Below are 17,322 nucleotides of genomic sequence, written 5' to 3'. Positions count from 1 at the left end.
ACAGTGAGTATATGTCAGTGGGAGATTTATTATGTGTCTTACAGATAGTAATATTCCCTCCTTTATCATGCAGATGTCTCAGTCTTCTGCTTCTGAAGGAGGAAGGAAGAGGAGCCGCAAGTCTAGACACAGACTATGTGTTACCTGTTCTCAGCCACTACCTGATGACTGTGATGGAGAACAATGCAATGGATGTGCTGAGGCTTCAGCTGACCCATTTAAAACACAGGCTCAAAACTTCTTCTCATGGTTCCAGGGTCAATTATCAGTGATGATGTCTAATGCCCAACCTGCTAAGAAAAAGAAAGTAGCTGACTCCAGAGATAAATCTCCAGCAAAGTCTTCTAATCATTCATCCTCTAATACTTCTGATTCAGATACAGATTCTTCAGAAGATATGTATTTATTTCATAAAGATGAATTGTCAGGACTATTAAAGGCAGTGAAACGAACCATTGAATCCGACAAGAGCATTAAAGGAAGATCACCCAAAGATGCCTTGTATTATTTTCCCTCCTCTGACAAAAAGGTTTTTCCAGAGCATCCCCTTCTGAAGGAATGGTTTCAAAAGGACTGGGAGAAGCCAGAAAAACGCTTTGATACAGGGGCGCGTTTTAAATCTGTCTATAAGTTGGAAGATAAAACCACTGCACAGTGGGAATTTCCTCCCAAGGTGGATCTTGCACTGGCTAAGTTAGCTAAAAAATCAGTATACCCATCCCGAGACTCTACACTCCTGACAGATCCATTGGATAAAAAGGCAGACGCTCTAGCTAAAAAATCTTATTCTGCGGCAGCCTCAGTTTCTAAAGTTGCACTCTCATCAGTGCCGGTCGCCCGATCCCTTAGAGTATGGCTCAGTCACCTGACCAGAGATTTACAAGACGGCACCCCGAGAGAAGAAATCTTAGAAAAAATCCCTATGTTGAAATCCGCCACCGATTTTTTGTGTGATGCTCCTTTGGACATACTACGCTCTTCCTCTAAGAACTTAGTTCTCGCAAATTCTATTCGTAGATCCTTATGGATCAAACAATGGTCTGCAGGTGATCTGGCATCCAAACAGAACTTCTGCAGCCTCCCGTTCCAACCTGATAGCCTATTTGGCTCCCAACTTAAAGAGATCTTGAAGGACCTTAATGAGGATAAAGGCTCGGAGTTTCCAGGCAAAAAAGAACCACCTAAATCCTCTCACCAGAGACGCCGTTCCTCGCCAAAATTTAACCCTTTAAGGACATGGCCCATTTTCGTTTTTACGTTTTCGGTTTTTCCTCCTTGTGCATAAAAGGTCATAGCACTTGCATTTTTCCACCTAGAAACCCACATGAGCCCTTATTTTTTGCGTCACTAATTGTACTTTGCAATGACAGGCTGAATTTTTGCATAAAGTACACTGCGAAACCAGAAAAAAATTCAAAGTGTGGTGAAATTGAAAAAAAAAAACGCATTTCTTTTATTTGGGGGAAATGTGTTTTTACGCCATTCGCCCTGGGGTAAAACTGACTTGTTATGCATGTTCCTCAAGTTGTTACGATTAAAAGGATATATAACATGTATAACTTATATTGTATCTGATGGCCTGTAAAAAATTCAAACCGTTGTTAACCAATATACGTTCCTTAAAATCGCTCCATTCCCAGGCTTATAGCGCTTTTATCCTTTGGTCTATGGGGCTGTGCGAGGTGTCATTGTTTGCGCCATAATGTGATCTTTCTATCGGTACCTTGATTGCCCATATACGTCTTTTTGATCGCTTTTTATTACATTTTTTCTGGATTTGATGCGACAAAAAATGCGCAATTTTGCACTTTGGGATTTTTTTTGCGCTGACGCCGTTTACCGTACGAGATCAGGAATGTGATTAATTAATAGTTCGGGCGATTACGCACGCGGCGATACCAAACATGTTTATTTATTTATTTATTTGTTTACTTTTATTTAAAACCTGGGAAAAGGGGGGTGATTCAGACTTTTATTAGGGGAGGGGGCTTTTTACTATAAACAACACTTTATTTTTTTTTTTTACACATATACTAGAAGCCCCCCTAGGGGACTTCTAGTATATACACTGTGATCTCTCATTGAGATCTCTGCAGCATAGATATGCTGCAGAGATCCATGAGATCGGCACTCGTTTGCTTTCGGCTGCTGCAGCCGAAAACGAACGAGTGCCGAGCCGAGGACGGCGCCATCTTGGACGCGTCCCCGGCCGGCATCAGTAACGGAGATCGCTCCTCCGGGACAAGGTCCCGGAGGAGCGATCTCCCCCACTAGACACCAGGGAAACGTTGCCTCCGGTAATCGGAGGCAGCTGTCAACTTTGACAGCTGCCTCCGATTAGCTAATTAGCGGGCACGGCGATCCGACCGTGCCCGCTAATAGCGGCGGTCCCGGGCTACTCGCGGCACCCGGGAACGCGGCACTTCAAAGCGGGGCCGCCGCGCGGCCCCGCTTTGAAGTGCAAGTGAGGACATATGACGTACCGGTACGTCATATGTCCTTAAGAGGTTAAAAGGAATTACAAATTCAGTAAGTTTCGGAGCTATAGACAAAACCAGAAGCAAAGTTACAGCTCCTATAACAAGAACAAGTCCCAAACTAAAAAGCCAGACGCATGACGCCAGGCCAATTCCGGAAGTTGGAGGAAGGTTGCAGAGATTTTCACAAGTATGGTCAGCCTCAGTGGACGATGCCTGGGTTCTTTCCACAATAAAAAACGGCTACTCAATAGAACTAAACAGCATTCCAAAAGACAAGTTCTTTCTAAACACAACAGAAAATCCTCACCTTCTTCCTCTTGTAGAGGACTTCATCCGGAAAGGCGCTCTAGAGTGGGTCACCGAGCAACATCCTGCAGGCGGAGTGTTCTCGAGAATTTTTTGTGTACCAAAACCCAACAAGAAGTGGAGGTTAGTAATAGACTTAACCTATCTGAACAAACATGTGGTGAACAAGAAGTTCAAAATGGAGAACATCAAATCGATCTTTCCCATCCTATCACAGTTCGACTACATGGCAACAATAGACCTTACCGATGCCTACCTCCATGTCCCTATACTGCCTGCCCACAGGAAGTATCTCAGAATAGCAATCCAAGTAGGGGACAAGGTCTGGAAGTTGCAGTTCACTTGCCTGCCATTCGGCCTCAGCTCAGCGCCAAGAGTTTTTTCAAAGATCGCCATTGTACTCACAGCCATCCTACGTCTCCAAGGGATTTATGTGATACCATACCTCGACGACTGGCTACTGAAGGCCTCATCCAAGGAAGATCTGAATCATCATACCCAGATTACAACCAATCTGCTACAATCTCACGGGTTTTTGATAAATCGTCCAAAGTCGCATCTGGTCCCAGCTCAATCCATCCAGTTTTTGGGATTTATAATCAATTCCCGAACGATGAATCTTACTCTTTCTCCGGAGAGAATCAGGAAAATCAAGAAGGAAGTATCCCACCTCATTGCCAACCCTACACTCTCGATCAGGTCTGCCATGAAAGTGCTGGGCTGCTTGACGTCAGCAATAGATGCCGTTCCATGGGCAAGAGCCCACTTCAGACCTCTACAGCACGAAATCCTGAAAATATGGAACAGAAGCTCGTCCTCCTTGGACCGTCGTCTGACAATTTCCCATCAAACCTGTCACAACCTCCGGTGGTGGTTGAAACCCATGCATCTGACCAGGGGAGCATCTCTTCTTCAGACAACGAGAATAGTGCTCACCACGGATGCCTCCTCCTTCGGCTGGGGTGCCCATGCCTTGGACAAATGGGTGCAAAAGAAATGGACGGTTGCAGAAAAAACTATGCCATCCAATCTCAAAGAACTCAAAGCGGTACGTTTGGCACTTTATCATTTCAAGAATCTTCTCCAAAACAAGGATGTTCTAGTCCAGTCGGACAATATGCCCACTGTTTACTATATAAACAAACAGGGGGGCACAAGATCTCCATCACTCATCAAAGAATGCAAGGAGATTTGTCTGTGGGCAGAAGCCAACCTAAGATCCCTGACGGCAGTTCATATCAAAGGGAGTCTGAACTACAAAGCGGACCTTCTAAGCAGGCACTCTCTCTTGCCAGGGGAGTGGTCTCTGAATATGGACATCTTCAGACAGGTCATAGCGAAGTTTGGTCTCCCAGAATTGGATATCTTCTCGACAAAGGAGAATGCCAGATTAAAGAACTTTTGCTCACTCAGCCCCAGTCACCATCCTTGGGCAGTGGACGGTCTGTCAGTCTCCTGGGCGAAAAAGGTTATCTACGCCTATCCTCCTCCAGCTCTGATTCAGAGAACCTTGGAAAAGATAAAGAGGGAAAATGTGACAGCTATTGTAATTCTCCCGTTTTGGCCTCGTCGGTCATGGTTCACTCTGGCAATATCGATGGCGAAGAACAGGATTTGGGAACTCCCCAAGGTCCCACATCTTCTATCTCAAAAAGGACTTCATCACCCAGACATCAAGAGACTCAACCTCTTTGCATGGAAAATGAATTAAGACAGGAAGGGTTCTCAGAAAAAGTCATTTCCACCCTTTCAAATGCTAATAAAAGGTCCACTAACAGGTCCTATAATAGGATCTGGAACATATTCAAAGCCTTTGCATCTGATTCAGAAATAACCTTGCCCTTAATCCTTCAATTTCTTCAGAATGGTCTGGAGAAGGGTCTGAAGTTAAACACGTTGAAAGTGCATTTCACAGCGATAAATCATTTCCTGCAGGGAAAGTATACTAAACATCCACTTATCAAAAAGTTCTTCAGAGCAATCAACAACCTTCACCCTTCAGTCCACCAGCCTCTTCCTTCATGGGATTTACAACTTGTTCTCAAACAATTGATCCTTCCACCTTTCGAGCCTCTCGCCTCAGCCACACTAAAACATCTGACCTGGAAGACATGTTTCCTGGTGGCCATCACTTCCGCCAGAAGGGTCAGCGAGCTACAGGCATTATCGTCAAGAGAACCATACCTAAGAGACTTGGGGGATTCACTGGTTCTTCGTACTCTTCCAAGTTTTGTGCCTAAAGTTGCTTCTTCATTTAACATGCAACAAGAAGTAATCCTGCCCTCACTGTCATCGGAGCAAGATCCCTCTATACATCTATTAGATGTCAGAAGAGCCGTACTGTGTTATCTGGACCAAGTCCAACCTTTCAGAGACTCTGAGAATCTGTTTGTACAGTACTTTGGCAAAGGTAAAGGCAAAAAAGCTGCAAAACCAACTATCTCGAGATGGCTCAAAGATGTCATATCTTTCTGTTACCAGCAAGAAGGACTGGATCCTCCAATACAGATTAGAGCGCACTCCACCCGTTCTGTGTCCACATCATGGGCAGAGGTCGCAAGAATCCCGTTGGAAGAAATCTGTCGCGCTGCGACCTGGTCTTCACCATCAACATTTATCAAACACTACCGGCTGAGCATGTCAGAAACTTCAGCCTTAGGCAAAAGAGTGCTTAGTGCTGCAATTGCCAAATAACTACCCTCCCTATACCTTGCACTGCTACCTAGATCCCATACTGTGCTGCCGTAGGACGTCCAGGGAAGATAAAAATTTGTCCTACCTGTAATTTTCATTTCCTGGAGTCCGTAGGCAGCACAGGGATCCCACCCTAATAAAATTTCTATATTGCTGCATACTAACTCAGTGTGTCTGTGTATCTCTGGGGGTTTTATAGAGGAGGTTCTGTGCTTAATTAATTAATTCATTACTGCTGTTAATGTCTCTTCTGCCTCGTTGTAGGGGATAGACTTTAACCCATACTGTGCTGCCTACGGACTCCAGGAAATGAAAATTACAGGTAGGACAAATTTTTATCATACACATACATACACACAGACCCATGATACAATATTACTGGAGTCGGAACCATTTATGTTTTCATAAATTTCCCCCAAAAGTCAAATATCCCTAACTTTTTGCAAGTAGTGTTAATCAACATAAGGAGAAGTATATTATAACATATTATAGGGGGGGGGTATAGTATCACATATCAATATAAAGAGAGGTATATTATTACATATTATAGGGGGGGGTATAGTATCACATATCAATATAAGGAGAGGTATATTATTACATATTATAGGGGGGGTATAGTATCACATATCAATATAAGGAGAGGTATATTATTACATATTACAGGGGGGGTATAGTATCACATATCAATATAAGGAGAGGTATATTATTACATATTATAGGGGGGGGGTATAGTATCACATATCAATATAAGGAGAGGTATATTATTACATATTATAGGGGGGGTATAGTATCACATATCAATATAAGGAGAGGTATATTATTACATATTATAGGGTGGGTATAGTATCACATATCAATATAAGAGGTGGTATAGTATCGCACATTATAAGGGAAAGTATAGTATCACACATTATAATGTATTATAATTGTATTGAGGGAATCATGAATACAAAAAAATGACAATTATTATTACCTAACTTTAAATTATATCAAAAATAGTAAAAACAATTCTCACATAGTTGTATTAAAGCGCCAATGTCAGGCAGGTATACAATGGCACGCCGTATCCCGCTCTCATGCCTCCAGAGGGCAAAGGATATAAAGACAAGAAACTGATGAATATGACATTATATGGTGTTACAGCATTCGTCTGATGTTCATGATAAATAATATTCCTGGACTTCTTCATTTACCCATATCCATACAGTAAGCCGTACACAATCACACATACAGGACAGTGCAAGAGATGATACATACAGGTAAGAACAACTTTACCATACAATCAAGTACTCCAACGCATTTCACTGTATGGGGTAAAAACCCCTCAGATCATCAGGGAGCCGTTCACTATCACAGACACCATGCAGAGAGGACGATTTTCCATTAAACACGTGTCACAGATCTCAACAAAATGTATGATAACCGAAGCCAGAACGACAGTCTGCACAATGAGGTGGATAGAATAAGGCAGATTCAGAACTCTAAATATACAGAACTCTATATATACAAAGATTTCTTAGAATAAAAAGAACAACATGATTATAATACCAAAGCATGAGGTATGACTGTATACAGCCTGGGAAAGATATATCCAGATTGATGAATGATGCCAGCCTCTAATGTACAGAGGTAAAGTTATGGGGTGTGTATATATGTATAAAGCCTAATTATACAGGTATATAAACTCCCTCATCAGAGGTGACTGGCACATCAGTCCAGCAGGACCTGGGATCTCTGCCTATATGGCTGCTTATACCGGAAGGATAGTGCAGCTAGTGCAGGATACAAACGCTGATGGAAACTCAATCAAACCATCCTGATAAGTGGACGTTAGACGCCATGCTGTAAGAGAGTTTATCATTATAATAGGGGGCTACAGTGTAACATATCAGTATAGAGGGTAGAATATAACATATATCAGTATGGAGGGTAGAGTATAACATCAGTATGGAGGGTAGAATATAACATCAGTATGGAGGGTAGAATATAACATCAGTATGGAGGGTAGAGTATAACATCAGTATGGAGGGTAGAGTATAACATCAGTATGGAGGGTAGAGTATAACATATATCAGTATGGAGGGTAGAATATAACATATCAGTATGGAGGGTAGAGTATAACATATATCAGTATGGAGGGTAGAATATAACATATCAGTATGGAGGGTAGAGTATAACATATATCAGTATGGAGGGTAGAATATAACATATCAGTATGGAGGGTAGAGTATAACATCAGTAATGGAGGGTATAGAATCACGTTTCAGTATATGGAGGGTACAGTATAACATTAATATGGAGGGTATAGTATCACATGTATCAGTATATGGAGGGAATAGTATCGGTATATGGAGGATATAGTATCAGTATATGGAGGGTATAGTTTCGGTATATGGAGGGTATAGAATCGGTATATGGAGGGTATAGTATCACATGTATCAGTATAGGGAGGTTACAGTATCACACGTATTGGTATATGGAGGGTACAGTATCGGTATTCACATGTATCGGTATATGGAGGGTATAGTATCGGTATATGGAGGGAACAGTATCACATGTATCGGTATATAGAGGGTATAGTATCGGTATATGGAGGGAACAGTATCACACGTATTGGTATATGGAGGGTACAGTATCGGTATTCACATGTATTGGTATATGGAGGGTACAGTATCGGTATTCACATGTATCGGTATATGGAGGGTATAGTATCGGTATATGGAGGGAACAGTATCACATGTATCGTATATGGAGGATACAGTATCACATGTATCGTATATGGAGGATACAGTATCACATGTATCGGTATATGGAGGGTATAGTATCGGTATATGGAGGGAACAGTATCACATGTATCGTATATGGAGGATACAGTATCACATGTATCGGTATATAGAGGGTATAGTATCGGTATATAGAGGGTATAGTATCGGTATATAGAGGGTACAGTATCGGTATATGGAGGATACAGTATCACATGTACCAGTGTATAGTATCAGTATATAGAGGGTATAGTATCAGTATATAGGGGGTATAGTATCAGTATATAGGGGGTATAGTATCAGTATATAGGGGGTATAGTATCATATGTATCGGTATATAGAGGGTATAGTATCAGTATATAGAGGGTATAGTATCACATGTATCAGTATATAGAGGGTATAGTATCAGTATATAGAGGGTATAGTATCAGTATATAGAGGGTATAGTATCAGTATATAGAGGGTATAGTATCAGTATATAGAGGGTATAGTATCAGTATATAGGGGGTATAGTATCAGTATATAGGGGGTATAGTATCAGTATATAGGGGGTATAGTATCATATGTATCGGTATATAGAGGGTATAGTATCAGTATATAGAGGGTATAGTATCACATGTATCAGTATATAGAGGGTACGGTATCAGTATATAGAGGGTACGGTATCAGTATATAGAGGGTACAGTATCAGTATATAGAGGGTACGGTATCAGTATATAGAGGGTACGGTATCAGTATATAGAGGGTATAGTATCAGTATATAGAGGGTATAGTATCAGTATATAGAGGGTACAGTATCAGTATATAGTGGGTATAGTATCAGTATATAGAGGGTATAGTATCAGTATATAGAGGGTATAGTATCAGTATATAGAGGGTACAGTATCAGTATATAGAGGGTATAGTATCAGTATATAGAGGGTATAGTATCATATGTATCGGTGTATAGGGGGTATAGTATCAGTATATAGAGGGTACGGTATCAGTATATAGAGGGTACGGTATCAGTATATAGAGGGTATAGTATCATATGTATCGGTATATAGAGGGTATAGTATCAGTATATAGAGGGTATAGTATCAGTATATAGAGGGTATAGTATCAGTATATAGAGGGTATAGTATCAGTATATAGTGGGTATAGTATCAGTATATAGAGGGTATAGTATCAGTATATAGAGGGTATAGTATCAGTATATAGAGGGTACAGTATCAGTATATAGAGGGTATAGTATCAGTATATAGAGGGTATAGTATCATATGTATCGGTGTATAGGGGGTATAGTATCAGTATATAGAGGGTACGGTATCAGTATATAGAGGGTACGGTATCAGTATATAGAGGGTATAGTATCATATGTATCGGTGTATAGGGGGTATAGTATCAGTATATAGAGGGTATAGTATCAGTATATAGAGGGTATAGTATCAGTATATAGAGGGTATAGTATCAGTATATAGAGGGTATAGTATCATATGTATCGGTGTATAGGGGGTATAGTATCAGTATATAGAGGGTACGGTATCAGTATATAGAGGGTACGGTATCAGTATATAGAGGGTATAGTATCAGTATATAGAGGGTATAGTATCAGTATATAGAGGGTATAGTATCATATGTATCGGTATATAGAGGGTATAGTATCAGTATATAGAGGGTATAGTATCAGTATATAGAGGGTATAGTATCAGTATATAGGGGGTATAGTATCAGTATATAGGGGGTATAGTATCATATGTATCGGTATATAGAGGGTATAGTATCAGTATATAGAGGGTATAGTATCACATGTATCAGTATATAGAGGGTACGGTATCAGTATATAGAGGGTACGGTATCAGTATATAGAGGGTACAGTATCAGTATATAGAGGGTACGGTATCAGTATATAGAGGGTACGGTATCAGTATATAGAGGGTATAGTATCAGTATATAGAGGGTATAGTATCAGTATATAGAGGGTACAGTATCAGTATATAGTGGGTATAGTATCAGTATATAGAGGGTATAGTATCAGTATATAGAGGGTATAGTATCAGTATATAGAGGGTACAGTATCAGTATATAGAGGGTATAGTATCAGTATATAGAGGGTATAGTATCATATGTATCGGTGTATAGGGGGTATAGTATCAGTATATAGAGGGTACGGTATCAGTATATAGAGGGTACGGTATCAGTATATAGAGGGTATAGTATCATATGTATCGGTATATAGAGGGTATAGTATCATATGTATCGGTGTATAGGGGGTATAGTATCAGTATATAGAGGGTACGGTATCAGTATATAGAGGGTACGGTATCAGTATATAGAGGGTATAGTATCAGTATATAGAGGGTATAGTATCAGTATATAGAGGGTATAGTATCATATGTATCGGTATATAGAGGGTATAGTATCAGTATATAGAGGGTATAGTATCAGTATATAGAGGGTATAGTATCAGTATATAGAGGGTATAGTATCAGTATATAGGGGGTATAGTATCAGTATATAGAGGGTATAGTATCAGTATATAGAGGGTATAGTATCAGTATATAGGGGGTATAGTATCAGTATATAGGGGGTATAGTATCAGTATATAGAGGGTATAGTATCAGTATATAGAGGGTATAGTATCACATGTATCGGTGTATAGGGGGTATAGTATCACATGTATCAGTATATAGAGGGTATAGTATCAGTATATAGAGGGTATAGTATCAGTATATAGGGGGTATAGTATCAGTATATAGAGGGTATAGTATCAGTATATAGGGGGTATAGTATCACATGTATCGGTATACAATCGCTCGTGTTGTTATACAATGTATACATACAGTAGGGCACCTCCTCCCCCTCCCCCATCCTCCCGGACACGGCCGCCATTACAGCGCCGAGTGACCGGAAGCTATGAGGAGACGGAGCGGAGGAAGAGGACAGGACACCGTGTACACAGGGAGCGGCTTACCGCGACTACCGCACCCGCCGGCTCCTCCCGGTCACCTCACCGCCATCCCGCCGAGCAGCCGAGCCCTAGCACCGCCTGTCACCCTCTGTCGCGTCCTTCCGGTGACGAACAATGATCCGACCAGGAACCTGCAGTCACAGCACAAACGTTCCGGGGAGGATTAGTTCCTACCGCGCTATATGTTACACGTCTTCTTCTGAGATTCTACTAATAAATCTAGTGTGTAAAGTGTATGGAGGCTGAAGGCAGGGTTATATATCATAGTATCCTATGTGTACCCCATAATATTCTCAGCTGTGTGTGTACCCCCATAATATCCTCAGCCATATGTGTTCACCCATAGTATCCTGAGCCATAGGTGTACCCCCATAATATTCTCAGCCATAGGTGTACCCCCATAATATTCTCAGCCATATGTGTTCCCCCATAGAATCCTGAGCCATAGGTGTACCCACATAATATTCTCAGCCATAGGTGTACCCCCATAATATCCTCAGCTGTGTGTGTACCCCCATAGTATCCTCAGCTGTGTGTGTACCCCCATAGTATCCTCAGCTGTGTGTTCCCCCATAGTATCCTCAACTGTGTGTTCCCCCATAGTATCCTGAGCCATAGGTGTACCCCCATAATATCCTCAGCTGTGTGTGTACCCCGATAGTATCCTCAGCTGTGTGTTCCCCCATAGTATCCTCAACTGTGTGTTCCCCCATAGTATCCTGAGCCATAGGTGTACCCCCATAATATCCTCAGCTGTGTGTGTACCCCGATAGTATCCTCAGCTGTGTGTTCCCCCATAGTATCCTCAACTGTGTGTTCCCCCATAGTATCCTGAGCCATAGGTGTACCCCCATAATATTCTCAGCTGTGTGTGTTCCCCCATAGTATCCTGAGCCATATGTGTACCCCTATAATATCCTCAGCCATATGTGTTCCCCCATAGTATCCTGAGCCATAGGTATACCCACATAATATTCTCAGCCATAGGTGTACCCCCATAGTATCCTCAGCTGTGTGTGTACCCCCATAGTATCCTCAGCTGTGTGTGTACCCCCATAATATCCTCAGCTGTGTGTACCCCCATAGTATCCTCAGCTGTGTGTGTACCCCCATAATATTCTCAGCCATAGGTGTACCCCCATAATATCCTCAGCTGTGTGTGTTCCCCCATAGTATCCTGAGTCATAGGTGTACCCACATAATATTCTCAGTCATAGGTGTACCCCCATAGTATCCTGAGCCATATGTGTACCCCCATAATATTCTCAGCTGTGTGTGTACCCCCATAGTATCCTTAGCCATATGTGTACCCCTATAATATCCTCAGCTTTGTGTGTACCCCCATAGTATCCTGAGTCATAGGTGTACCCCCATAATATCCTCAGCCATATGTGTTCCCCCATAGTATCCTTAGCCATAGGTGTACCCCCATAATATCCTCAGCTGTGTGTGTACCCCCATAGTATCCTGAGCCATAGGTGTACCCCCATAATATCCTCAGCTGTGTGTGTACCACCATAGTATCCTGAGCCATATGTGTACCCCCATAATATTCTCAGCTGTGTGTGTACCCCCATAGTATCCTGAGCCATAGGTGTACCCCCCATAATATTCTCAGCTGTGTGTGTACCCCCATAGTATCCTGAGCCATAGGTGTACCCCCATAATATCCTCAGCCATATGTGTTCCCCCATAGTATCCTTAGCCATAGGTGTACCCCCATAATATCCTCAGCTGTGTGTGTACCCCCATAGTATCCTAAGCTGTGCGTGTACCCCTATAATATCCTCAGCTGTGTGTGTACCCCCATAGTATCCTTAGCCATATGTGTACCCCTATAATATCCTCAGCTTTGTGTGTACCACCATAGTATCCTGAGCCATATGTGTACCCCTATAATATCCTCAGCTGTGTGTGTACCCCCATAGTATCCTGAGCCATAGGTGTACCCCCATAATATTCTCAGCTGTGTGTACCCCCATAATATCCTCAGCTGTGTGTGTACCCCCATAATATTCTCAGCTGTGTGTGTACCCCCATAGTATCCTCAGCTGTGTGTGTACCCCCATAATATTCTCAGCTGTGTGTGTACCCCCATAATATTCTCAGCCATATGTGTTCCCCCATAGTATCCTCAGCTGTGTGTGAACCCCCATAATATCCTCAGCTGTGTGTGTACCCCCATAGTATCCTCAGCTGTGTGTGTACCCCCATAGTATCCTCAGCTGTGTGTGTACCCCCATAATATCCTCAGCTGTGTGTACCCCCATAGTATCCTCAGCTGTGTGTACCCCCATAATATTCTCAGCCATAGGTGTACCCCCATAATATCCTCAGCTGTGTGTGTTCCCCCATAGTATCCTGAGTCATAGGTGTACCCACATAATATTCTCAGCCATAGGTGTACCCCCATAGTATCCTGAGCCATATGTGTACCCCCATAATATTCTCAGCTGTGTGTGTACCCCCATAGTATCCTTAGCCATATGTGTACCCCTATAATATCCTCAGCTTTGTGTGTACCCCCATAGTATCCTGAGCCATATGTGTACCCCCATAATATTCTCAGCTGTGTGTGTACCCCCATAGTATCCTGAGCCATAGGTGTACCCCCATAATATCCTCAGCCATATGTGTTCCCCCATAGTATCCTGAGCCATAGGTGTACCCCCATAATATCCTCAGCTGTGTGTGTACCCCCATAGTATCCTAAGCTGTGCGTGTACCCCTATAATATCCTCAGCTGTGTGTGTACCCCCATAGTATCCTTAGCCATATGTGTACCCCTATAATATCCTCAGCTTTGTGTGTACCCCCATAATATCCTGAGCTGTGTGTGTACCCCATAGTATCCTCAGCTGTGTGTGTACCCCCATAATATTCTCAGCCATAGGTGTACCCGCATAATATCCTCAGCTGTGTGTGTTCCCCCATGGTATCCTGAGTCATAGGTGTACCCACATAATATTCTCAGCCATAGGTGTACCCCCATAGTATCCTGAGCCATATGTGTACCCCCATAATATTCTCAGCTGTGTGTGTACCCCCATAGTATCCTTAGCCATATGTGTACCCCTATAATATCCTCAGCTTTGTGTGTACCCCCATAGTATCCTGAGTCATATGTGTACCCCTATAATATCCTCAGCTTTGTGTGTACCACCATAGTATCCTGAGCCATATGTGTACCCCCATAATATTCTCAGCTGTGTGTGTACCCCCATAATATCCTCAGCCATATGTGTATCCCCATAGTATCCTGAGCTGTGCGTGTACCCCCATAGTATCCTGAGCCATAGGTGTACCGCCATAATATCCTCAGCTGTGTGTGTACCCCATAGTATCCTGAGCTGTGGGTGTACCCCCATAATATCCTCAGCTGTCTGTGTACCCCCATAGTATCCTTAGCCATATGTGTACCCCTATAATATCCTCAGCTGTGTGTGTACCCCCATAAAATTCTCTGCTGTGTGTGTACCCCCATAATATCCTCAGCTGTGTGTGTACCCCCATAGTATCCTCAGCTGTGTGTGTACCCCCATAGTATCCTTAGCCATATGTGTACTCCTATAATATCCTCAGCTGTGTGTGTACCCCCATAATATCCTCAGCCATATGTGTACCCCCATAATATCCTCAGCTGTGTGTGTACCCCCATAAAATTCTCCGCTGTGTGTACCCCCATAATATCCTCAGCTGTGTGTGTACCACCATAGTATCCTGAGCCATATGTGTACCCCCATAATATTCTCAGCTGTGTGTGTACCCCCATAGTATCCTGAGCCATAGGTGTACCCCCATAATATCCTCAGCCATATGTATTCCCCCATAGTATCCTGAGCCATAGGTGTACCCCCATAATATCCTCAGCTGTGTGTGTACCCCCATAGTATCCTAAGCTGTGCGTGTACCCCTATAATATCCTCAGCTGTGTGTGTACCCCCATAGTATCCTTAGCCATATGTGTACCCCTATAATATCCTCAGCTTTGTGTGTACCCCCATAATATCCTGAGCTGTGTGTGTACCCCATAGTATCCTCAGCTGTGTGTGTACCCCCATAATATTCTCAGCCATAGGTGTACCCGCATAATATCCTCAGCTGTGTGTGTTCCCCCATGGTATCCTGAGTCATAGGTGTACCCACATAATATTCTCAGCCATAGGTGTACCCCCATAGTATCCTGAGCCATATGTGTACCCCCATAATATTCTCAGCTGTGTGTGTACCCCCATAGTATCCTTAGCCATATGTGTACCCCTATAATATCCTCAGCTTTGTGTGTATTCCCATAGTATCCTGAGTCATATGTGTACCCCTATAATATCCTCAGCTTTGTGTGTACCCCCATAATATCCTCAGCCATATGTGTACCCCCATAGTATCCTGAGCTGTGCGTGTACCCCCATAGTATCCTGAGCCATAGGTGTACCCCCATAATATCCTCAGCTGTGTGTGTACCCCATAGTATCCTGAGCTGTGGGTGTACCCCCATAATATCCTCAGCTGTGTGTGTACCCCATAGTATCCTGAGCTGTGGGTGTACCCCCATAATATCCTCAGCTGTCTGTGTACCCCCATAGTATCCTTAGCCATATGTGTACCCCTATAATATCCTCAGCTGTGTGTGTACCCCCATAAAATTCTCTGCTGTGTGTACCCCCATAATATCCTCAGCTGTGTGTGTACCCCCATAGTATCCTCAGCTGTGTGTGTACCCCCATAGTATCCTTAGCCATATGTGTACTCCTATAATATCCTCAGCTGTGTGTGTACCCCCATAATATCCTCAGCCATATGTGTACCCCCATAATATCCTCAGCTGTGTGTGTACCCCCATAAAATTCTCCGCTGTGTGTACCCCCATAATATCCTCAGCTGTGTGTGTTCCCCTATAATATCCTTAGCTGTGTGTGTACCCCCATAGTATCCTCAGCTGTGTGTGTACCCCTATAATATCCTAAGCTGTGTGTGTACCCCTATAGTATCCTGAACTGTGTGTGTACCCCCATAGTATCCTCAGCTGTGTGTGTACCCCCATAGTATCCTCAGCTGTGTGTGTACCCCCATAATATTCTCAGCTTTGTGTACCCCCATAGTATCCTTAGCCATATGTGTACTCCTATAATATCCTTAGCTGTGCATGTACCCCTATATCTTCTGCTGTGTGTGTACCCCTGTAGTATCCTGAGCTGTGTGTGTACCCCCATAATATCCTGAGCTGTGTGTGTACCCCCATAATATCCTGAGCTGTATGTGTACCCCTATATCTTCTGCTGTGTGTGTACCCCCATAATATCCTGAGCTCTGTGTGTACCCCCATAATATCCTGAGCTGTGTGTGTACCCCCATAATATCCTGAGCTCTGTGTGTACCCCCATAATATCCTGAGCTGTGTGTGTACCCCCATAATATCCTGAGCAGTATGGGGGACATGTATGAAAAAGCATAAATGCCTTTTTTAGGCGCAGATGGGGCAAATTGGCCTAAAATTATTCGCAAACGGTATTTTTGGGAATATTTTTTTCGCATCTGCCCCATCTGCGCCACCTTTGCCAGTGGGGCGGAGAGGGGGCATTACAGGCGGTTACGGCTGCACGCAGAGGGGGCGCGGCCTCTGTATGTGCCGCAATTATCATTTTTTCTGTGAAAGACGATACTGAAAACTATGTCAGCTCTGAGCTGGCGTAGGTTACAAAATTTTCGCACGGAGCCCGTCCGGGATTTATGTAGAGGCAGTGCGCCCCTACATAAATCCCCTGAAATCCGGAGCTGCGGGGACATCTGTAAGCCCGGCGTGTACATGTGTACCCCTCCCTATAGGAGTCTCAGCCATATGAACCCCCATAAAGGTCTCCATACACAGATTCAGTCATCATGTGTCCTTGTGCCTATTCACATACATCATCTACTACTATAGATACCCCTCTTCCCCTTACTATACAACCCTCTGTCTATAGGACCCCATGTCTATAAGGTCTTATGTCTATAGGACCCTGTATCTATAGGACCCTCTGTCTATAGGACCCTGAATCTATAGGACCCTCTGTCTATAGGACCCTGTATCTATAGGCCCCTGAATCTATAGGACCCTGAATCTATAGGACCCTCTGTATATAGGACCCTGTAT

This window comes from Dendropsophus ebraccatus, chromosome 12 (genome assembly GCF_027789765.1).
Source record: "Dendropsophus ebraccatus isolate aDenEbr1 chromosome 12, aDenEbr1.pat, whole genome shotgun sequence".
NCBI lineage: Eukaryota > Metazoa > Chordata > Amphibia > Anura > Hylidae > Dendropsophus > Dendropsophus ebraccatus.
The sequence above is the reverse complement of the archived record's forward strand: the minus strand, read 5'-3'. Positions refer to the sequence as shown.